This window comes from Echiichthys vipera (genome assembly GCF_963691815.1).
Source record: "Echiichthys vipera genome assembly, chromosome: 16".
NCBI classification, from domain to species: domain Eukaryota; kingdom Metazoa; phylum Chordata; class Actinopteri; order Perciformes; family Trachinidae; genus Echiichthys; species Echiichthys vipera.
In genome coordinates, this window is record NC_139841.1 from 19,582,381 (window position 1) to 19,606,813 (window position 24,433).

Sequence of the window (24,433 nt, forward strand, 5' to 3'; positions counted from 1 at the left end):
AAAGTGGACGATTACATACATGGGCTCAATGTTAGAGTTTTCTGATGCTCCCACTGAGAAGAGTTCTAATGGCATAGCAGGGCAACAAGATGCCTTTTGAGGGTTTTTTAACTGGGTCAAAACAAAACATCAGTAAACAGGGCAATGACATCATGAGAATAACAGAAATAATCTTCTGCCGATACGCAGAATTGTATCTCCATGGAGTCGGCATATCTCCCGTCTCATTTTCTAATTTTTCAGCCTTTTTGTATGCCTATTTCATCGGTTTGCAACATAATTGTCACTATGAAGACTATATTTCCACCATATGCAGATGAGTCAACCTTTATTTTCTATTCAAATGATGGTTGTTGTTGTTGCAACAGTAATCTGCTCTAATTACTGTGTATTAGGTGTTATATTTTTTTAAGGTGGCAAGCTAGTGTGTGGATTCCAGGGTGAATTTCTGGTGTACTGCCTAATTTTCTGTCCATATTAAGCATCAATTTGTGTCTGGTTGTTTTCTCTTGAGTAAACTCAGGGTGGTCATCATTGATCAAAGAAAGCCCGATGGCTTGGCTTTTTAGGAGAGCAAATGTTGAGACAACTTGTTAACAGTAATGTTATGCTGTTTAGAGAAATCATGCTTAAGTGATGCTCCCACTGGGAGTACCATCTTTGTCTGTTCTGGAAATAAGCTTTGGTAATCCATTTCCTCTTTTGTGACAAGCCTTCGAATTGGTTCAATTTTTGTTTTCAAATGTGTATGAGTTTGTGTGTGCTGTGCATCTGGTACAACTTTTTTTTTGGGGGGGGGGGGGGGGGGGGGGGGGCTGAAGGCACTGGGAGGCAGTGAGCCTTTAGCAGCAGCTGAACTGGTTAATAAAGAGTGCACTGATGAGTAATTATCTTCAATGTGGGAAGAGAGAAGGAGTGACTTTTAGGTTTACTTGGTTGGATGATGAACTAAGAGGAGGTTGCCTTGTGAATTTTAAACTGATATAATAATGGAGGGAGGTGGGAATGAAAGGAATGCAGCCAAGAGGTGTCGCTTCAAAGGATTAATGAATGAAAGAGTAGCCTAGAGGTGATACAATTTAAAAAATTAAGTAGTGTTCCTTATTGAACTTTCACTTAGGTCAATTACTATGACAAAAGACATGTCTGATGAACCATTCGAACAAAAGATCATTGGAACAGAGCATCAAGGTACAAGCACAGCGTAACAGTATGTTGGCAGCATATGATTTGATGTCACTTTTCGTGTCTCTTTTGAATGGGATCTCTTTTCAGCACTTCTGTTCTGTCAGTGTACACATACTGTTATACAGCCAAAGGCTACCACCATTGCAATTTTTTTTTGCTCACCACTGTGACTTAAATCTGCCGCGTTGCCTCTTCTCTGCCCTACATTGGTGTCATGTTGGTATGCCGAGTCTGCAAAAACACCAGAGAGGATACTGCTTGGGCTAGCTTCACCTAGGCTGGCCTCTCCATCATTAAAACTAACAACACCAGCTCCATCAGCAAGGTAGCGCAGAGGTCTTTGAGGATGATAGATGTGTGTTTGCATGTGTGTTTGTGTACATGTGTGTGCATTATGTAAATATGTACTGGTCCTTGTCCCCAAAGATTCAATCAATGTTTTTCTGTTTGCAATGCTGCATGCTGCAGGCTGTGTATGTATTTATGTAGTTGAGTGAGCAGCAATACAGGATCAATAAGACATACATTGGTAATGTGTCATATTTTACAGAAGACTAAACTTATAACCACCTAAGCCAACCATGATTAAGTAACACTAGGACATTTTTTGTTAAGTTAATACACATTTTTTACTATGGGAATTCCATTGGAATAAGTATCCTTTATTCCTTTAGTTGTACCATTTGTTTTTTAACACTCAGCTACGAACCCTAGTTATGAAACAATTTCCTGTTTATGGGCATTGTCAAGTGATTTCAAAATTACCAATTCAGAATCTGGGGAAACATGAGCATTTTAAGGCAAAAATGCAGCAAACATATTTTTACCACACAGTAAATGTCTGGCAAGCATCATATCAAACAATGATGTAGCTTTAACATTGCAGTATGCAGAATACCCACATCATTGTAGAATTACATTCATAATTCATTTGTTTGGAATTAAATACAGCCAAACACGTTCACAGTAAATCACAGTGTACAGTGGTTTATTAAATCATGTATGAGATCCCTCTGTATTTACAGTGCACACAGTGCATCTTCTCACAGTAAGCACACTGTCAGCAGTTTGATTCAAACACAAATCTGACTGAAACACAAATCATTCCCGTCTGGCTAAGGCATGCTTGTCAGATTTTGCAGATTTTTCATGCTAAAACGGCATTTCAGCATAACAAATTGGCCCACAGTGGACTGATTTGTGATTCTTTATTCATGGTTCAAACACTTAGAATGTGTCTGTGTCTGTCTGCTCTGTGTGAAGAACAACATTTAAGAGAGATCATAATAATCCTGCCACTGGGTGATTTCATGTTACTCTAAAATTAGAAGAGGACTGTTAATGGAGTGAGGTGCCAGGTTGGCACAGTGCTGGCAGCACTCCACTTGGTTGAGAAAACAAATTATTCATGTTGAGAGACTCAATCAATGTGTATTTCCAATGCATCTGCCTTGACTGAAGGCAACAAGTGTGTCACCCACTGAAGTGTTTCAGAATTAATCAAATTGGGAATATCTTTATGTATTATTTCCTGCATATTGATTTATAGGGTTTATCCAGTTGTACCCAATTAAGATAGAATTAACATGGACAGAATATGGTGCATCTATTTGACTTCTTGTGTCTGGATTGTGCAAGCCCAGGAAAAGACTGCAGTAAAACAAATCAATGAGACTAAGAAATTATACTTTTTTACTGAGGTGTTCAGTCGACTCTTGCCGCCAGATATAATCTTGAACTCAATCAACAAAAAATGAATTAAAACACAACATTTGGCCTCACTTGCATCTCTGTCAGCTAACGTATGTTGTCTCATACACAATCATCCCAAAGCATAATATAATTACCCCAAGATTTTCTTGATTGCATTTGACTCAGTGCAAAACAAGCCCAGAGGGAGAAGCATAAAGACCTGCTCTGCTTTACAACTGAATTTCACATTATTACAGTTGTTTAAGTTCATCAGAGAACCAAATTAGTTCATGTGTCCTTTGGCATGTCTTCCTTTTTTTTATAGAAAAAAACCCTGCTGAAGTTTTCCTAGATGTTCCCCTTAACCCCAAAGCCTTACAAAACCCCTTGAGTTTTGAAAAACAGTTCCAAATTGCCCTTGTTACTTCAACCACTATCTCTTGTTGACCACTTTCTACCTCTCCGCTCGCTCATGAATCCCCACGCATGCCATTTCTGTCAACCTGGCTCCCCTAAAAGAGGATCAGGAGAGAGGCCCCCTCCAATGTCTCACCACCACTAACAGCCACTTCCTTGTGTTACATGATCACCGGGTGTCAAGATTAAAGAATGGCTACTGCTTCCCAGGGTAGACATAGATAGGAGACAGAGGAAATAGCACTCCATAATTACTGATAAATTGAGCGCACTGCCTTCTCTCCTTCCTTCCACTTCCTCCCTATCCACCTGGCCCTGATGTCAATGTGAGGGGCTGAGCAAGTTAAGCTGGGAAAAAAAGTTGACCACGCCAGCTTTTTTTTTTTTTTTTCTCGCACTGCTGATATTGCAGTTAAGTTCGGGCAATTCAGGGCCAATTGACTGACTTGGAGCTTTTATTCACCCTCCAATCGTCTCCTCTTTGAAGTGGGACGCACAGTACAAGACTCACTATAGGGAGTAGCTGCGGGAGCACAATGGCACCAGCTTTTACTCACAAAACTATACCATACTACACAGGTAAGCTGCTATTACAGTTCAAGTCTTGCCTGCAGTCTCTGACAGGGTTATAACCTACAGAGGATGATGGATGCGCAACAGGGTAAGCATTCCTCGCCACTGAACACTACACATGTGCAGTGTAAGGCACAGCGGCACCAGTTTTAAGGAATGGCCAGCTGGTTGGGTCTCCTGCCTCCATCAGGCAATCAAAATAGGTTGCCAGGTTGCAATCCACTGCCATTGGTTATTAGTAATCTCACCAGGCTTTATGGAAACCAAAGTCGAGACAAATGTAGTCCAGCAGTGCATGAAAGCCTCAGCTGCAGTGAGACTGTTTTGTTCCATCCTGTCATATTGGAGAATTTAAATGTTTTGTTGAGTCGGCAGGCAACCAGGTGGTAATGAGGAAAAGTCTACCTGTGAAATAAAGGGATGAATATAGTATGTAACACATGTGCCATGGTTATGTACTGTGTTAGCTTGATAATGAGAATGAATTTGTTGAAGAAATCGGAGACGTGGGCGGTGGCGGCACCTGTGGCGTTAAGCAGTAATTACAGGTGTGTTATTGGATCTCTCTTTCACTTGTTTTTTAAGTTTCATCGTCAGGCTTCTTTTCTATGTTTGTTCAGACATAGTTACACTGGAGAACAGAAAAGAAAGGAACTGATTGCCACGAATGTGTCACTTTAGACACCAGGTTTCTAATATTACAAATGTAAGGGCTTACATCATTGGGCCATGAGCTCATTCCGTTTTACCTCATCTAGCAATAGAAAGTGACTTAAATTACATTTATTTAAATTAGTTTGATTTAGTTTAATTAATCTTGGAGATAATTACATGAATTATCCCTAATTGTTTTGCAACATAAAATGTAATTCATTAACTGTAAATAGATGTTGTCAATTTAACTGTAATATGAAGACGCCTATATGACATAGAAGAGAGCATCTGGTAGCCATCTCTAACCTAATTCAATTTCTAAGCATGATAAGCTGGGTGATTAATAACTCAGATATTATTTAAAACTGCAAAAATCATTTTACATTCTGGCATTAAATCTCCGTCCTAGAAATGTGTCCTTCCCTTCCTACTTTTAAATAAGCACCACTTGACCTCTTTCCAGAAACCATGCTGACAGTTGACCTAACCCTCTTTCCCGCAAACTATGAGCACTTTTGCAGATTGACCTTTTTACCATCTAGGATTTTTTGAAGATAAACTTTTAATAACAGCTGGTATTCTTCATGGGGAAAGTAACATATTTGCTGTTGAGGACTCTAAAATGAGACTGGAAATTTGTTCTCGTTTTCCAATGTTTACCTATTTTACAGTATAGTCATTAGCATTGTAGACAGTAGCTTCTCAGTAGATTTTTCCATTTGCATTGGTCTACGATTCAAAGTTCCTTATGCTTCAGTGTCTTTCAGTCAACATCTGCTTTCTTGTTTCATCTTCAGTGGACATTATATGTGGGATGTTTTGGTGGACAAAACAGGCAACAACACCTTTATTACCTATTAATTTGAATAATAATTCAATATTTTGTTTTCCTCTTTTCAAAGCATATACAGTTTTTAAACTTCAAGGCATGTTTGAACAGGCAGGGGCCCTCAAACGGGTCCACTTTTTACACATTCCAAAATTTCATATAATTTTGATGCCATCATCACATGCTATGTATACACTCAGCAAGTTTTAGTTAATTATAATTAACTATCACATAACTATAATTATAAACACAGAATTTCCTACATTTACCAAGACATAAAGTCCATCTAGAGGCCAAGCGATAACATCAACATGCGCAATCCTGGAGGTGATATAATATTTTATTTATTCTGTGGCAAATCCAATTTATATTCAACAATGTACAGAACAATATTACAACTTGTGTGAATTTGCCCTTAAAACACAAGTCATTGTGATTTTTTTCCATCATCATTCATTTATTGAATACATTTAAAATAATGATTGCATGAATGAAGTAGAAATCAAGCTGACCAAACACATGGACACCAGTTGAAGATGTGATACAAGTGTATTAGAGTTACCATAGCAACAGCCCTGAAGGGAACACCAAATGATCACAAATATGCATGGATCTCTCGTCAGTGTCACTGAGGTTAAGTGTGACAAGACGTGGTGCTTAGGGCAATAAAACTCACATAGTAGGGATGCAAATATTCTAATGGTGCACCCACTGAGACATGTAGGATTGACATTAGCGAACATGAAGGATGTATGTTTAGATTCAAATTAATCTACATGTCTGCTACTGTGGCAGATGTTCAGCCTCAGCCACTTGAAAGATGCTCAAAGTACAAGAGGCACGCGCGCACAAACACGCGCGGCCGCACGCATGGACACACGCATGCACGGACACACGCACACATGCGTACGTGCGCACACACACACACACACACACACAAGGTCAGGTACATAGAAAAAATCTATAGGTTGGTACTTCTGTGAAAGTGCTGTGTCAGGCCATTTGTGTGCTACTTCTGGAGTCGGAGGCACAATGCCTTTTACAGCACTAGGTTGTTGCAGACAAAGAATGCAGCACTAATCAACTGTGTCTCCTACAAATTGTGTCTATGTTGCTTTAGCACCAACACTGTCAGACCAAATTAGACAAGGTGAGTAAGTGCAAAAAATATGGTCCATGCAAGTAAGCGAATGCAAATGACAACACCTGGCCAAACTGGCACAAACTTCCGTCCCCAGTGAACATACTGAACATGCACTATTACGCACGAGTGGATGTAATATACACTGGCCCTCAAGGGGGCGATGTAGAACTAATTAGATAATTTCCATGACCACAGTAGTAAAAAATCATGGCAGCAGTGGAGGAACATGTAATTATGTGCTTTCTGTACAGAAGGAAGAAGAAAAAATATATATAAAATTGGGATTTGTGTCAGAATGAAGAGGTGACAAAGTGTCATGAATGAGCCAACACACAGAGATAAGAAGGGTGGGGTTCTCTTGTAGTTTCATGCTGTAGCGAGCCTTAGAGCAACGCTCAGACTGCAGCTAGCACTTGCGTTACAATTTGCAGGTGACACATTCCAGAATGCAACAACACAAGTTCAATCTTGCAAAGCTCAGAGCGCCTGCATTCACGTATTAGAGTGGATTATATCTCTACCCTTAGTCTGAAACTTCATTTTCAATTTTTTTTAATCAATTACCTCTGGACGCTATTGGATAGACCAATAACAGATCAGAGCAACAAAAGATGTATTCCTGAGCGACGGACAAATGTTAACAGACTAAAGCATGCAGAGATTTGCTGTGATGGTGTAACATCAATATGTCTGTGAACACATCTTGCTGTTTTTGCCATCACAATTTAAAAACAGCACTTAAGCAGAAAGTTCCGAAACAACAATGCAGCCATATTGGTGTTTTCGAAAAGGCCTCAACGGCGTTCCTTTTTTTATGAAGCTAGGTTTATGCTCACCATTGTGACCCATGAGGGTATGCGGTCCAAATATGACATCATCATGTGTTTTGCATAAAGTGTGGAGGAAGAGGGCATAGGTTCATGTGTGAAGTGACTTTATACAGTATTCACAATAGTCACAAAACATATTTGTGGTAAAGGAAAGCACATTTACATAAGTGAATATCAGGGTGCCTACTCATTTTACAATTAGAATTACAAGTGGGGTCAGAAAAGTGCCTCTAATGGACAGGACAAAATCAGTATACACATGTTGAATAAATATTAATTGATCTGCAAAAAGATAACAAAGCTAAAATTCTTGAGTAAATGCATCTGTTCATAGCAGCTTAGCCAGATAAGACAGCTGTTAGAATAGCTCAGCAATATTCAAATCTGATCAGTCATTTGCAGCACTGTAGGCTGCTGCTGCCCTGAGCTGCCATATAGGGCACTGTTGCTGAGAGCCACTGGCATGAGCCAACAGTGTATTGACTCACCAGCATCACATCAGTCATGGGTCAGTCTATGAATCTACTCTCACCCAATGAATAAATTAAAAATAAATGGGACTGTATTGTATGTACTGCAAATAAAAGCTTCTCATCTCCCGCCAGGCTTCATATAATAAATCCCATGCTATTTGAAATGTTTTAGCAAATGTTTCTCTGTTCTTAAGGAATAATTGGAGGTACCTAAAATGTTCCAGCAGGGAGTATTTCTTGCTTGCTTGTCAGCACTCGGAAGATTGGAAAAGATTAAAACCTTCTCTGTGAGGGGCCTAATTAGAATTATTCAGAAAGATTATCATCCCACAATTCTTCACATTTTAAATCAAGACTTTTTACACTGTCAGGCACTTAGCTAACTCACTGAAATAAGTAATATTTTAAATTTGTTCATAAACTTTAACAGTAAGTGTGGATGTAAAGTTGCATATCTGATTTACTAAAATCGTTGATAAATAATAAATGCAAATACATAATTATAACATGTGTTTTTTTTATAGAGTTTGTCTTTGTATTTTTCAAGATGCATTAAGATTATGAAAACAATCTTAAAAGCTGAAAAAAAATCATATTTTTGGTTTGTGTGTTTCAGTCATGAAGATAGTCTTCTTTACAGAGTTTAAACTTTTATGTTCATTAGTCATGGAACAAAGAATAAGTGCTGGGGCAGGTTTGTGGCTGTAGTGAACATGACTGTCAAATTGACCAATTTTCTGGTAATTTATTGCCAATCAGATCTGATCCCTAATCCCTCTAATAGCTTGCTCTCTGCCACAAGACACTGTCAGTTATCCAGAGAACTCCAAACCAACTGCTCTATAAGAGGGGCTCAATTTTCTTAAGATGTGATATATCCATCACAGTCTTGTCTGAAAATTGTGACCAATTATGAGCGAAAAAGACTCACAGTACAGTTAAAGCACTGCAATTGTCTTGTTGCTGGTCTGTAGCTTGTTTTCCACTTTATGCTCCAACGGCTGCACTCAGTAGGTGAGCTGCTATATGTCCATCCATACAATAATGGACCAATTGCAAACAATCGGAAGTAAGACTGAGTAGAACGGACAACTTTGTACTTTGTAATTATGCTTTTCATTTTGTGATAATAACTTAAAAGTTGAATATGTAAAATCTTTATTAAAAGCTATATTTAAAATAATAATAATACATCCATAGGGCATTTTGAGGGCTACAAAGTGTACGTATTGCTTTTCCATAAAATAAATATATATATGTATATATATATATATATTTAGTCTGAATTGATATTTTAAAAGATTTTCTGGGGGTTTGACAATGACTTTCTGTCATGTTCTGTTTACATTGTACCAGCCAATAGCGGCCGGCATTGCGGGTTGCCAGGGGTGTCTGTTGTTAGGCTACAGAAACAAGGAATCATTTGGTTTGAGAGCTAGCTGGCTAATCGATTAAACAATATTTTAAAAAAGACTTCCAGCTGAAGACTGGCTAACGTTAAATACTGATGTAAAATGAATTGATAAGTCAAAATTAGTCGTTATCCTGTATGATTCCTCACTTGACATGGCACAGGCTGATCGCCTCACACACTCGGCAACGAACCTGGCAAACCGACTACTGGAATAATTTTTTGTTGTTGCGACTACGATCTTGAGACACTAGATGACACTGTTCTGCTCATTCTCCATATGTAACCTTTAAGTACGTTATTTCACTTTTCAGTTGTTTGTTTGGACTAAATCACTCAAACAATATCAATCACTTTTCACAATGTCCTGTCACTATTAACCTTTGCTAAAGCAATTGCTCTCTTTCACATATTATTTTAAGACAGAGGGAGAGAGAGATGCACTGCTGATGCCCCTACGGAAACTTTTTGAAGAGAATACTGAATTAATTTCCCGAAAATCTTCCATGGATCTGAGCATTTGTTTTCAATGTGTGTAAATCACTTTTGGCGCAGGGGCAACTGCACTGTAGGCCTCTAGGAGCTTTGAATACCATATAAACACTGTGCTATGACTGGCTGCTTGGATGTGTGCCACACAAATGAAAATACGTTTATGGGCAGACTTTTTTAAAGAATGAGGCTAGAATGAAATCATTGGCACAGGGTGTCCAGAGAGGATTGGGGATGTATTACTGTGTTGGAAGGGTTTGTTTTCAGCAATTGGCTCAAACTATGGTAAGAGAGGTAAAGTTAAAGATAAAAGAAACTGGGACACAGTTTTCTTTAATCTCTGTGCAACATGATGGGCACATGACCAATGACATTTATATGCAATCAATTTACAATGTTCATTGGCCAACTCAAGACATAGTGAGACACATATACAGTTGAAAAGTGTAGAGGTCTGGGTTTTAGATGGGAGTACAATATCACTGGGTTTATACGTATGTTAACATTTGTCAAATCCAATCATACAATAGCTACAATATCTACTACTCTAAACCAAGACATTTTACTGGCCAAACCTTAAACCTATATTAATGGATTTTAACATATTATCACCTTATAAAGTAATGTTAGTTGGCTTATGTGCACATTGAGCAGCCGAATCTAGCTCTACAGCTGCTAAGTGGTTTATTAAGTTTACCAAGTGCTGGGCAGGTAGCATGCATCCTATTGTGGGATTATCTTTTTTTCTGAAAACAGCCTACTTACATTCCCATACAATTAGAGTACACACTGAGAGCAATCTTGGAACCCATCAGCTATCTGTCGTAAAACAATTTAGCCTCTGGCGATAAAAAGCTAATATATTGGGTTTTCCAGTATACACAGTGGATATCCGGGTCATAAAGTGGGCCTGTCGCTGGTACAAGGACGTGTTGGAACAAATGAAATGTGCTTCCCTCGAAACGTAATGGAGAAGGCAGTTTGCTTGTATGGGAACATGAACATTTTTTCAGGAGACAGGTTGGAGCAGCAAAACTGAATAGACCACTTCTTTCAAATCATACATAGTAATTTGATCCATTATTGGAAGATAAATATTGATTGTAGCAGCTTAAAAAAATTGCTTCCTCGCGTCCTTTTTGCCAAGTGGTCATTGTAGAATATAACACTAAAAAATATTTACAGTAAACAGTATACAAACATATGTTAGCTCTGAAAGTTTCCCAAGTAAGTTCAATTTACAGTTCATAACGTATCAACATGCTATACTGACATGAACCATAATACACAATACGTATATTTCTACCAAATTGAATTTTTATCATGACCACCTTGTGCCATGCCACAGATGCAGGAAAAAATAGAAAATCTCCACAACAGATTTGTCATTTGCCAAATCATGGTCTCAGCTGCATTTCATCTCCATAGAAATTGAGGCCCTGAGATATTTTATGACTGAGAAGACTGTATTTCATATAAGATACCTCATACACAACTTCTAGACTGGAAAATATCAAATTACATGACTAGAGGTAACATGGGAGGCAACAGTGAAGCAAATAAAGTTAAAAGATTCTATGTGTAATAGCCAGTCAGTGCAGACGTTCATTGCTCAGTGATGTGAAAGCCCACAGCGTATCAAAACATCTCTCTCCCTCTTCTACTCACAGTAACACAGGGCAGAAAATTCTAATGGATGCATGACCACAGCTATAACCAAGCCAGCAAAGACCAAGGTGGTGTCAAGGATGATAAATTACTGTAGCTATTACTGTGTTGTCAGAGTTATCATATTTTTATGGAGTAACAACTTAGCACCCTGGTAGTGTTACAGACACTGGGGTCAGGTTTGTAAAACCTCAATTTTGCATCACTTGTCTGTAAGGTGTCTCCTACCTGGCAACCACTTAATGTTTGGCCAATATGAATAGTTTGCAGTGGACTATGCATGTTAAAATGCAATGTCTGATCTTGCAAATTTAAAAAAGTCAGAGTTTTTTTAACTTGGTTTCACTCAAAAACATTTAGCATCTATTACTGATAAATATTAGTCAAATTACGTACTAATAACTTCAATATGATTAGCTGATTTTCTTTTCCATGACCAGTGCTAAATTCAGAACACAAGAAAATGTTGCAAAACTCTGTAACCTCAATTCCTGCAAAAGGCAAGCCACAATAGGCTTTGCTTTCAGGAACTGCAAGTGCTTATGTTCACTCAGAAACATTCAGACTATGGTCGCCTTCTGCAAAGGAAGAGGAAGATGTAGATACAGAGACCGGACAGGGGCTGCATTCACATGATGAATTGTGGGGATTGAATAGCTAAATAGTTCATAACAACAAAATTGTTACTGTGATGCTGTTTTGAGCCTGTTTCGGTGTTGTATGGAGTTTATGTGCAGCACATGAGGGTGAGAGAGTGTCAGTACGAACAAATGTTCAGATTAAGGGAACTTTTAAAGGCCATTGTATAAGAAAACTGAAACAAAATTTCCTTCTGGAATTGTTAATCAAGGCTTAACATGGTTTAAATTTCATGGTGTGCAAGAATGCAATTAACCACTTGTGATCAGCTACCAACTCTTTTATTATGAGCCTAAGGGCTGAGAATTTTTTTGAACATTATACTATACAAGAATGGTTAGGTCCCAAGTGGTTTAACAGGACTGATAGCAGCAGCACATAGGTCAGACAGCCCCTAGTGGCGGTCAAATGATTCAGCTGCCTCTCCAAAATATTGTAACTACACCAGCATTTCTGTGAGATTTTGTCACATGTCATTATGACCCCGTTGTTTGTTTGGGATAAAAACAGATTTTCTTTTTCAAACCGCTTGGGAGGCAGCCTTCTGGCTACTACAGCTGCAGCCAGCCCCCACATAAAAACAAGGCCGTGCCAATACAAGAATACAAAGACAGTGACAGAGAGATAGAGAGACGAACAGAGAGAAAGAGAGAGAGAGAGAGAGAGAGAGAGACAGAGAGAGAGAGAGAGAGAGAGAGACAGAGAGAAAGAGAGACAGAGAGAAAGAGAGAGAGAGAGAGAGAGAGAGAGAGAGAGAGAGAGAGAGAGAGAGAGAGAGAGAGAGAGTAGAATAGAAGATAGGGTTCTGCAAATAAAAGACTATACTGTTCTCTATCTACCACAAATGATATTCTTATCTATGGACAATATACTATGCGTCAGCCGCCATCTTAGGACAGGGTTGGGACACATTCTGACCATATACTGTACATTGAGACTGCAAGTAAAAGCCAGACTTTTGTGCTGCTTTAACATTTCACTGATCAGTGTTTTCCAAAATGCTACTGTTAAGAATGTGTTAAATTTGATATAACACAAGAGGTAAATCCTAATCCTTCTTCAAATCTAACATTAAATACATAATCCATAAGATTTTCATCTAGTTAATGTCTATTAAGTTCCTATCTATCAAAGAGTGAGTTAAAACAATGGTGAGCGATCATATGACCCACTAATTAAAGCGCTTCTACATACATGACAAGTATTCCACTTTGCGTGTCGGTAGCACATTCCATCGCTATATGCAAATAAGCCGCCATGTTATTGATGCTGTTGACAGCGTATGGTCTGCAAGAGGAGCTCATCACTGCTGGTTATGCTGTATTCACTTGTAATCGGAAATCTGGAACTTCCATGTAATAGGACCATGTGTATGTGTGTGTGTGTGTGTGTGTGTGTGTGTGTGTGTGTGTGTGTGTGTGTGTGTGTGTGTGTGTGTGTGTGTGTGTGTGTGTGTGTGTGAATGTGTGTGTGTGTGTGTGTGTGTGTGTGTGTGTGTGTGTGTGTGTGTGTGTGTGTGTGTGTGTGGTTTTAAGAGGGTATCATAGTTTACAAAAAAAAGTCAACACGCATAGTGTTCCTGGTTCCTGGTTGATCCAATACGGAAGTGCCAAAACTGCTGTTCTCAGAGTGGCCACTAGGTTAGTTTACACTATAGAGCAATTTCGCATTGACCACAATGTTAAACAGGCCATTTTCACAGCATAATTAATTCATTTGTACCAGGCTAGTCTTTATTTTATTGGAGGTTAAAGTTCATGAATAATTAGGGGCACAGCCTCTTGAAAGACGCTGTCCCTCACTTCTCCTCAGAGGTATATGTCAACCAGATGGACATATGTCCCTCCCCCCAACGTCACATCAATGCCCTTTTTTGGTAAAAAGAAAATGAGGCGGAGTCAAAGTCTGACAAGATGGCGACTCCGCAGCAGGCGAGTACGATTTGGAGTTGAGAGAACAGACCTCAATGGGTATGCTATGTCCATTTTATATACAGTAAATGCTCTGCATATGACTAGATGGACAGCTCTGAAAGAACAGGCTCGCCTGTAATTACCTATTACTGCCAAAGAGGCCGCTAGAAACTATCTCAAATCGTACAGATTATGACTTTAAATTGACTTTGAGTTAACATTAGTTACTGGTTAAGTGACTGTCCTGATACTAAATTAAGATAACAACAGCTTATGTCGGGTATTATAAATTAGTAAAAAATTAGTATGATGATCATAATAAAGTTTGTAATTAATATATTTTAGGACAGTTAATAATGCAATTACGCTAGCCTCAGTTCTTTGAAAAGAAGAACATTTGAACTGAGAAGAAGTACAGATGTAATGATAACGATGACCTGGACAAATAAGAACATTCATAGGCTCAAGTACAGATGTAATTTTCTTTATAATAGTAATAATAATAATAATAATAATAATAATAATAATAATAATAATTGTGCCCTGTGATAGACTGGCAACCTGTCCAGTGTGTACCCCCCGCGCGGGCGCGACCCCGACAGGGACAAGCGGTTGAAGATGGATGGATGGATAATAATAATAATATGTTTATCACTGGGTTTCTTGATTGGAAGGAAGTTATTAGGGTTTTGTCATACTATTGAAAAATCCATCTTCTTCTATACAGCCTTCAGTCAGCAGTTGAGTGGACAATGGCTGCTAACCTGTCTTCACCAGGCTGACTGACAACAGAAATTTACGGAACAAAAACTATTTTCCTGTCAGCTCCATGGGAAGAAATCAACAGTGTTTATGAAGGCTATGGATTTTAGTTCCCTGCCCAATGCAGCAAATTGAAGTTGGATCAGCCTGTAGTAACACAGACAGACAAATCACAGACAGACTGGGAGCTGATCAATCAATGTAGATACAGTTAAAACATATATGCAGTGGGATATCTGTGTGATTTGAACAGCTGCCTATGCAGACTATGCTTCACTTATCCCAACTAAAATAGACTTGAAGTGTGAATACGAAAACTCAGGGGATGCCGGGGTCGGGGTTGGGGAGCACAGACGCGCACACATGCATCCGTTTAAATCATATTAATACTTAAAGTGTGACTGTTACTTTCTAAGTAAGGTGACAAATCTTGTTGGCAATCTGGTGCCAAGATGGCTGTTGTGTGGAGGTATGGCTCCAATGAACAGCAGAAGACAATACTGTCTTTATGCTATACATAGAGAAGTTCTGTGTGCAAACGGTTAATGGATGAATTCTATCAACGATTCCATCTTATTATGTTCATGGAGGTTCCTTTCCTCGCCTTTGAAGAATCACAGCCACATGGTTTACAGACAATTTTTCACTAAGTTGCACTGCCAAGGTCTGTAAAAGGACCTCTGATGCTGAAAGTTCTCCTTTCAGTCCTTGAAAGCATCAGCATTGGGTCATCTAAAGCCATGAGACAAAAATAGCTTTAAGCTACTGGCAATGCTGGCATTTTCATTTTGGCAATGTGATGTGGAATGCCTTTCCTCTGAAAATGATTACACGTTGCCAGCGTTGTGCCATTGAAAAGGCCAGCAGATTGAATCAGGCATACTAAATATGCAGCTTTTCTTCTGCAATTTCCACTGCCAGTGCAATTTTCTGCACTGCATATGTGGAGACAAAGGCAGAACAATAATGCAGGATTTATTGACATGCTGTCAATATAATGTCAAATTCAAACATTGAAGCTGAACTTAAAGTTCACATTGAGACTGTAGGATTATTCACAGTCGGGTGCAGCACAGACCATTTTTCAACTTGCTCTTTAGAGGCTAAGCTCCAGTGTTCCAGTTAGATGGAGGACTAGTATTGTTCATTGTGGCCAATTATTGTGCTCTAAACTTGCAATCATGATAGCATCAAGTGGATTTTTCCTGTATATATTTTTAAAGACTACATGAATGTAGCTAATTAGGACCGCTTTCCGGAAAAAGAAACAACGACAAACAAAACAGAAACTGCAGTGGCAGTCATGGAAGTGCAGATAAATGCTTCCGGACCAATTTCTAACAGAAGCTGCTTCTCTAATTTCATAGAGTTGGTATCAGTATCACACACAGCTATCTCGCCTTGAGCCACATAATGACACCTAGTGTAAAAGAGCATGAGCTCCCCTCGCAGTTAGTCAGCGGAACAGCAATCAAAGCAACTTGAGGGAAAACGGAACGGCAACTTTGCCTCACTGGTGACACACACACACACACACACACACACACACACACACACACACACACACACACACACACACACACACACATTCTTGCACGCCCGCTTAGAGCCACGTACAACACAGAGCAGCACGTACACATAAACACGGATCCAGCTGACTATCTGCTTTCACAGAATTCATTAAGGCAGTGGGCTAATTCATCCAGATCATGAATCTCCAAAACACACACACACAAAAAAACAAAAAACAAAAACAAAGAAAAAACAGGGAGCATGCCCGCAACTCATTCCATATCCAATATATCCAAGCTGGCATGACACTTACTTTTAGTTAATGGATCATGCTGTTTTCTGGGTGAATTGATCAACATGGATGTAAAAAGCCACGGCTGGACTGCAAACGGAATTAGCTTGAATAAAAATATTGATACCGACTGCACAGTGATCTGTAGGCCTGCTAATGCACCTTCACCCTGAGTGTTGCCCCTGTAATGCCATTCATTGAAGCCGCGGCAGCTCTGCGTGATATGCGAACCCCAAAATTCTGAGACCATTGTTTTTTCCCGGTGTTTTACGCTCCTCCGTATCCGCACTTTTGCAGCATCACCGCGGGAAGATGCTGCTTCACAGCGTGCAGACAGAACGCAGTCGAGTGCACGTAATAGAGAAAATAACTCATTGGCATAATGTTTGGAGATGATGGGTTTATAAGATTATGGGGGTCATTACATTATTTTTTAATTGCCTCAGAACGCCCCGTCGACATTCAGTCCGAGAGGAGAAAGGACTTAAACACCGATTATTTTAAAAGGTAGCTTCACACTGAGAAGATACAAATTGCATGCAACCCGAAAAAGGACACCACCGGCCACCTCAGTAACATGCTGACCACGCAACAACGCCATAATTGTGCCACAATATAGCCCTGCCTTCCCATCCACTACCTCGTGGTCAGTGATGGACAGAAAAAAAATTATATATATATATATATATATATATATATATATAAGATAGCCTACCCTCATTACGTTAGAGGTCCAAGCCGGGTTAACAGTACTTACCTAAAACTGACTCTCCCCTCTTAGCTGTATTTGTGGTCCAAGATGTGTTAGTTCTCTAGCCAACAACTTCTGCTGGAGCATATGTATCCAGTGCTCATGCTGGTGGCTCAGTCGGTGATGTTGGATTGCGGATGATTTGGCAATCCTTTTCATGCTCAAGGGAAAAAAATCCTTCGTTTCGGCGTGGTCACGGGCATTGGCGCGCAGAGGAATAAAGTAATGAAGTCCGTCAGGAAGGGGGAAGGAGGAAGGGGAGCTCTGGATGTGAGATTTGTGCCGACGTGTTTGAAACTGTTCTGCTCTCTTTTTTTCTCACCGTAGGAGCCGTTTGCGGGTGGAGAGGTGTGGGATGGATATCGAGGAAGGGAGGCTGGGATGCACAGATTGAGAAAGGGGAGGTACAAAGAATACAGTCTCATATTGTAGAGGACGGTCATGGCAGACAGTAAGGGGTGGGTCTGGACTGTATGAGGCGGAAGGCGAGGGAACTGGGGGTGGATGAGGATAAGAAGCCGTGTCGTGACTTTTATCTGCTGATTTACACCCAGGCTGTAGGTTGACCACAAAAGATAGCTTGACCGTGACTAATTGAGGGGGCAAAATTGGAGAAAAAACTAAGCATGGGGACAGATAGATAAGATATTTTGAGAAAACTGAAACTGCAACAAAGTGAGTAGGCGGCCAGTGGCACATAAGGTGCTATGCTATGCCACGTGTAGGCTGTGTACTTTGCATAACATACAACGTGACTGTATGACTGTGTTAATGTAAACTTGTGAAACTTTCTTCTTAAAATCCCCCATAGCCCAGACTCAGTGAAGTCTGTTTAATGCTGCATAAAAGTGGATGGAGCACTGGGTTGCTATCCATGGTGCTGAAAACAACTCAAAAGAGAAATTCTGGTGAATGCTGTCCGTGATTCTAAAACACAATTCAAGAGGCCTATTGATGGGGATGTTGTGTCAATTCCATAATTCACACAGTTCACTAGTGACCATGGCAGGGCCATAGTTTTTGTGTTATTTCTTGATATTTGGGCGTTTTAATGACTTGATTAGAAGACATTCTACAGTCTTTGAGGCTTATTTCAATATTCCATAGTCCATAGTTTTACATTTGACCGTTTTATGCCAAAGACATAATTGGAAAAGGGGATTATGTATTTCTTCACCATAATTACATTTTTGGCATTGCACTCTTAAATCGTGGTTACGACGCTGGTGACTGGGTCATCTTGTATCTGTTTTCTATGATGATTTACTTTCTCTCCCAATATTATTAAAGTCATCTATCTATATATCTCTTGAAATCAATATTGGTACTATGAGGCTTATTGAGACATGGTACAAGCATCATTTTGGGGAACCATCTTAAAACACGTTGCTGGGGGAAATTTTGCCTTAGACCTTAAGCCCAGCATACAGTTTTGCATTCTATGTCTACTGTGTTAGACATTAATTCACAAATATATCAATTTGCATCTCAGATGATCAGGATACATCAGCATTGCACACAGGCTGCTGTTGTGTCTTTGATCCTATACAAGACATACATATACGATTCATTATTAATACTTGGCATGTAGTTGCATATGCAAGTTATATGATTACCTGGCATAATTTACTCAATTAATAAATCATATCTTCATCATTTATCAGTGCTGAATAGTATGGTAGTAGAGGTAGGAATAGTACTTAGTAGGTAATTCATTACATACCATTACCTCAATTAAAGTTTAGAATATTTCCTTATAGATCAAAACTAAACAAGAGGCATTAGTAAAGTAAAGAGGAGTAAATTACTTTGTTTATTCTAACTCATAGCTTAGGCCCTCATACCATGTTCGACACTGATTATTAAGTTAGGTTTCCACACTTAAACTTTTATCAAAGAAGAATTGTGAGGTAATCAGGTAATTATATATCTGTCTAAACTTAGTGGCACCTGTTCCCTCCTTTGATACTAGATGCTCGAGATGCTACATGTCACAGCTGAATTATACATATAACCTCAATTAAACATATAAAGTTGTTGTTTTTTTGTATATCATTCTTCGAAACAGTTACTACCTGCTTCACAGAAAAAATAAGTCAAGATAACAACAAAACATATAAATGCCAAAATAAATACAAATAAAACATAGAACATACGACCATTAGTGTATATTTAAAATAAATACAGTAAAAGTGATTTTAAAGGGAATCAACTTGACAAACAACAAATAACAATCAAACAAGAAGTATGTTTTAAGTTGTGATATGAAAGAATGTACTGCATTTTCTGGAAAATGTCAAATTTAATATCATGCTGGTGGCATAGTAGCTAAAACCTTGCATCAAACCATTTTTAGTGAGGTAATCTAAGGTTGGTTCTTGTAAGGTTCCTAGGTAGTTTTTTCCTATGAAGTTTTAAAGTTGTTCTAATTAGGAGGCCTCACTTTGATTAAGTGACACAACACAGTATAACCTTGTGAATGATGGGTGGGTGGGAGTGGGACTCGGTCTGTTTAGTTTTGTTAAACCCACCAAAGCTGTAGAATTCAGGTTTTCCCTTACTCCAGAAATTCAAAGATTCAAGAAGAAATGCAATGCAGACACATATTGCAGCATTGAGATGATACAACATGACATAATGAAACATACATGTTGTATGATACAGTTTTATGAATTCCAATCTATCACATCGTTTAATATGACAATAAAAGTTTAAAAAAGGATCCTGAATGGAATCCCTTATACATTTCATATAATTTCCCATCTAATAATCCAACATTTGATGAGTATTACGTCACAGCAACCAATATGTTCATTTAGAATTTTCATTATGGTTAATAGCCCAAGCATGTAGAATAGATAACTTTTGAATTGATTTTGACTACACTACATCCATTGCGGTCACAGACCGCTTTGCAACTCCACTAGCTCCTCTATGTTCCACTTGCAGTCAAGTGTTTGAAGCATTGTCCAACGGGCAAAGAACCTGGCGGGACCAGCATTGCATAGAACTCAATGAGGCTAAATGGATAAATGGGACCATTACAGAGTCATTAGCCTGGAAGTGGTGGTGACACGTGACAAGTTGCCTTTGCAATAGCAGACATAAAATACTCCAGGGATCATTGAAGTCGTTACATTCTGTAATTCTATTGGTCATAGCTTTTAATTAGAAACTTCCCTACATATTATGAGACTTCTCTGACGATTCACACCTTTTCTGGTGGCTTAAATGATCCTTAAAACACAGTCATTGTAAGCCTAATACATAAGCTACTATGTAAGGATAGACAGGAATTTCAGCTCTTTTGAAAGTGTGTATTTGCATATGTACGTCAGTCAAGGCTTCATCAAACACATCAAAGCAAGTAAAGTACTTCATGTGGATTTTTAGGTATATGTTTTCCGTGTGTTACTGTGGATGGTGTAGAAGTACTGGGGATAAAAAAAATGAAGTGCATTATGAGCAAGTTGGTCACAGTATCTACTATCAACTATCAATGCCACTGTTGCGCTTGATACAGCTGTCTGATAAAATGTGCAGCACTGTGTGTGTGTGTGCTTTGTGTGGGTGTGGGGGCGAGAGAGTGAGCGATGACGAGCAGTGTGTTTGTAGGATGCATATTTTAAATGTCCTGATCTCCAGAGGGGAAGTGCTGGTGAGGTACTGTTGGCACACTAAAAGCAAAAAGAAGGATTAACAGAAGACACAAACAGACTCGAAAGAACTGGCAAGAAAGGAAGATCTCTAAATTATTTGAAAATGTGATCTGAAGTCCATTGTGTACCTCACAATCACATTTCAACCAAAATATCCTGCGTATCAAGACCACAAAACACCTTCTGAAGAGGTTACTACAGATTAAGAGCACACAATCTACCATGTTGTTGTCTGTGCTCGGCATTTGGCAAAGTACATGTTAGAGATAAAATGTGGTGCTCTTTTTTTTCTGATTCTACATCACTTTTCAGACAAACACATTCAGGAAAAGTGTTCCCCATGCACATGCAGGCGGGAGAGCAGTTTTACAGATGTCTTAAGGTTTTATTGATGAATTAGGATGACTGCTATTTTCTGCAACGGCATACATACTTGCTCTGTATATTACATGTCCGCTAGCAGTGGGGTCTAAAGATGCGAATACTCCAAAGACACAAGAGGCTTTCTCATTCTTCCCTAGTCAGCTGTAGCAGCATACTGAACAGTATTCCCATCAAATTTTAACATTGCCGGTCATAGAAATACTACTGCTTTTTTTTCTTCTTCATTTCAGTCATAAAAATATTACAGTAAATTAAATAAAGTAAATACATTTTTTTTTTACTTTAGTGATTTCATTTGGATTTTGACAACCAGGATTGTTTGTGGAATCCATAAAAGATGCAAATATACACAAGTTAGCAAGTATTTGAACACTTGGGGGAAAACTGAAACAAATATGCCAAATTTTTATATATGTGAAAAGAAAATTGAAGGCCTATTTAGAAGAAACAGAGTGATTATCCCACAGTGGTAGAATACTTTGGAAATATCTATGAAAGAATACTGAGATTTCTTATCTGGGCTTTAAGTTATTCTTGCTTAACACCTCTTTGCAAACTTTAAGTTACATGTACTAAATTATTTCTTGAAAACTTTACCTAGCTACAGTCAAGTAGGATTATTTCTGATAGTAATACCTTATTAGCCATAAAGTCTACTGTGCAAAGCATACTAAGAACCTAATTTATGTGCATCAGCTTCCTTAATGACTTCTTGTAAGGCGAATTAAGGAGCAATATGCCAACATGCATGCCATTCAGCATCTCATTATTGGTGAGCATGTGCTCCTTAATGTCAAATACTTCCAAAGTTTGAAACTCACAGCCTTCCGGGAATACCACTGTCAAGTAGAAAAATACATTTACACTGTGCAGATTCCACTCCATTATCCACAAAACTACAATAATTGTGCCATATTCAGCACCAGCCCAGGCACAATACCCTTACAGGAGATAAATTTATCTGGACTATAATGATGTCACATCTACCTCCTTGTTGGAAGCCATGGGCTGAATCTCCTTCCTAACTGCCCAGAACACTGTTAGTGCTTGCTAGAGTGACAACCTACTAATGGCTGATCTCTGAGGCTTAGGCCATAGAGATGTTTCTACCCGGTGTTAGTACACGCTGTTGCGGAAGCCTGTCACACTGTACCCAGGCCTCTCCCTGCCAGGGCTATGAAGGAGAAGACAGATGTCCAAATAGCCAGCAGGTCCATCCGTCATAAGGATTTTTTTCTTGTGTAGGGTGTGGGAGGGAGGTTCAAGTGGGAGACACACAGATGAATGGAGATGACACCATTCTAGCCTCTCTGCTACTCTAATGAAAAACAGACTCATTTTCAGGAACTTTCTGTGTAATAAGACTGCCATCCAGCCGGCCTGTTCCAAACATAGAAACAACAACTTTTAAAAGTATCACCTTACTATTGAGGCCACCATGTGACTCGTGTATTTCTACCCAAAAGACAGCTCTCGGTGTTACAAAAACAAATATGTAATTGTGAAAACACTTCAACATGCAATGGTGACATGTTTCCACGTATTTGTTGACCAATGCTTTTAAACACAGGGAAATTAAATACATGCGATTAGTGTAAAAAAGGAATAGACCAAGAAAATGGATGAACTCCTACAAACTAAAGTGCAAAGTATGTCATTTGTCCATGCACATATGAGCATTTTCTTATCTGAAGCCATATCAGCAGGACAACATCATTTTTCTGTGCTGATTCAAATCACTATTAAAAAAGCACTTGGTTTATGACATGGCATCACTTTAGTTTAGGTTTGGCTGGGTTTAAGCACAAAGACGACTTGGTTAGGTTTGGGAAAGATACTTGTTTGTGTAAAATGGGTACATTGTTATGGCTAAGGAAGCATTGTGATTTGAGTTTAATAAACAGATATTAAGCGTTGGGAACGAAGAAAAATAAAATAACTATTCTATCGGGTGGACCAGGATCAAGCAGCTGTCTCACATGTTAGAGTCTGACATTTTGTTGACCCATCTGTCAACCCGACCTCTTCTCTACACAGACTTTGTCAATCTCTAATAAGGTCACTGACTTCCTCTTTTGCCCCCATCATAATTACAGCGCCTGTGAGAGGACATTGTCCCTCAAACATAAACATATGTCATTTTGGGGCATTTGCTAAAACAAAGGACGCTGTTCTTCTGAAAAAATGAAGAGAGGGCATAGCAGTGATGCTTTTCTCACAGAGATGGAGAAATGCCACTCTAAATGACAAGTAATGTTAAAGATTCTTGTAAATTGGGTTTAACCCAATATGTGTATCAATATCAAAAGGGAATAGCTGGAGTCATAATGACTTTTTAGGAGAATCCTTTTAAGACACAACAATGCTGCGACTAAACTGCTTACAAAATCACAGATGTCAGCTGTTTTTGGCTGTTGTGTGCAATGCAGAGAAAGTTTTAATCTTAGTGACAAGGACCTTGAATGAGGTATATAATATGAGTGGTATTACAGGTAATCTCACCACATGTGGTAATGTTGCAGCCAGTGTGTGGCTGGCTGCTCAGCATGCACTAACCATAGTTCTAATTGCCCATCTGGCACAAAAGCGAAGGTCTGTGCACACAGAGGGTGCGAACCGAATCACAAAGTTTAGCAGAGCATTAACAAAAACAAAAAACAAGTTTGAGGCCTTCAGAACTGGGTGAGATTCAACAGTCTGCTCTGTGATTTTAAATGACTTTGCTGCATTTTTATCTGAGCAAAGTACTTGACCATGTACTTGAAGTGAGTGTTGCCACTTACAGGCTTCACTAGCACTTCACCATAAAAACATTGTTTGGCTGTATCATCACATCCCCTTTTCTTTGGTAACCTCGGATTAAAAGTTTGTTTGTGAGGTAAGTCACACTTTGAACACAGAAGGATAAATCAAGTCCAGGTGAGCACGTGGAGACATTGAAAATTGAATATTAAAACACCGCCCAGCAGTTTATTAGAGACCGCAGTCTAGAAACTGTAGAAAGTCACATTATCATGATGTATGTATATATATATATATATATATATATATATATATATACACACACACATACAAACACATTATTATTTTTCTTTTACACTGTTGTGGGAATTTTGGATATTTGTAATTGATAATCATAGTTTTGTCAGG

General features: G+C 38.9%; 1 protein-coding gene across 1 annotated transcript in view; it reads right to left on the reverse strand.

Moving 5' to 3' along the window:
* The window catches only part of brinp1 (bone morphogenetic protein/retinoic acid inducible neural-specific 1), a gene marked incomplete at its 3' end in the record, with an annotated part of 109,233 nt that extends 91,929 nt beyond the window's left edge, over positions 1 to 17,304 (reverse strand). Inside the window, exon 1 of the mRNA XM_083930066.1 lies at positions 17,247 to 17,304. The remainder of the gene's footprint in view (positions 1 to 17,246) is intronic.
* Between the last annotated feature and the right edge of the window lie 7,129 nt (positions 17,305 to 24,433).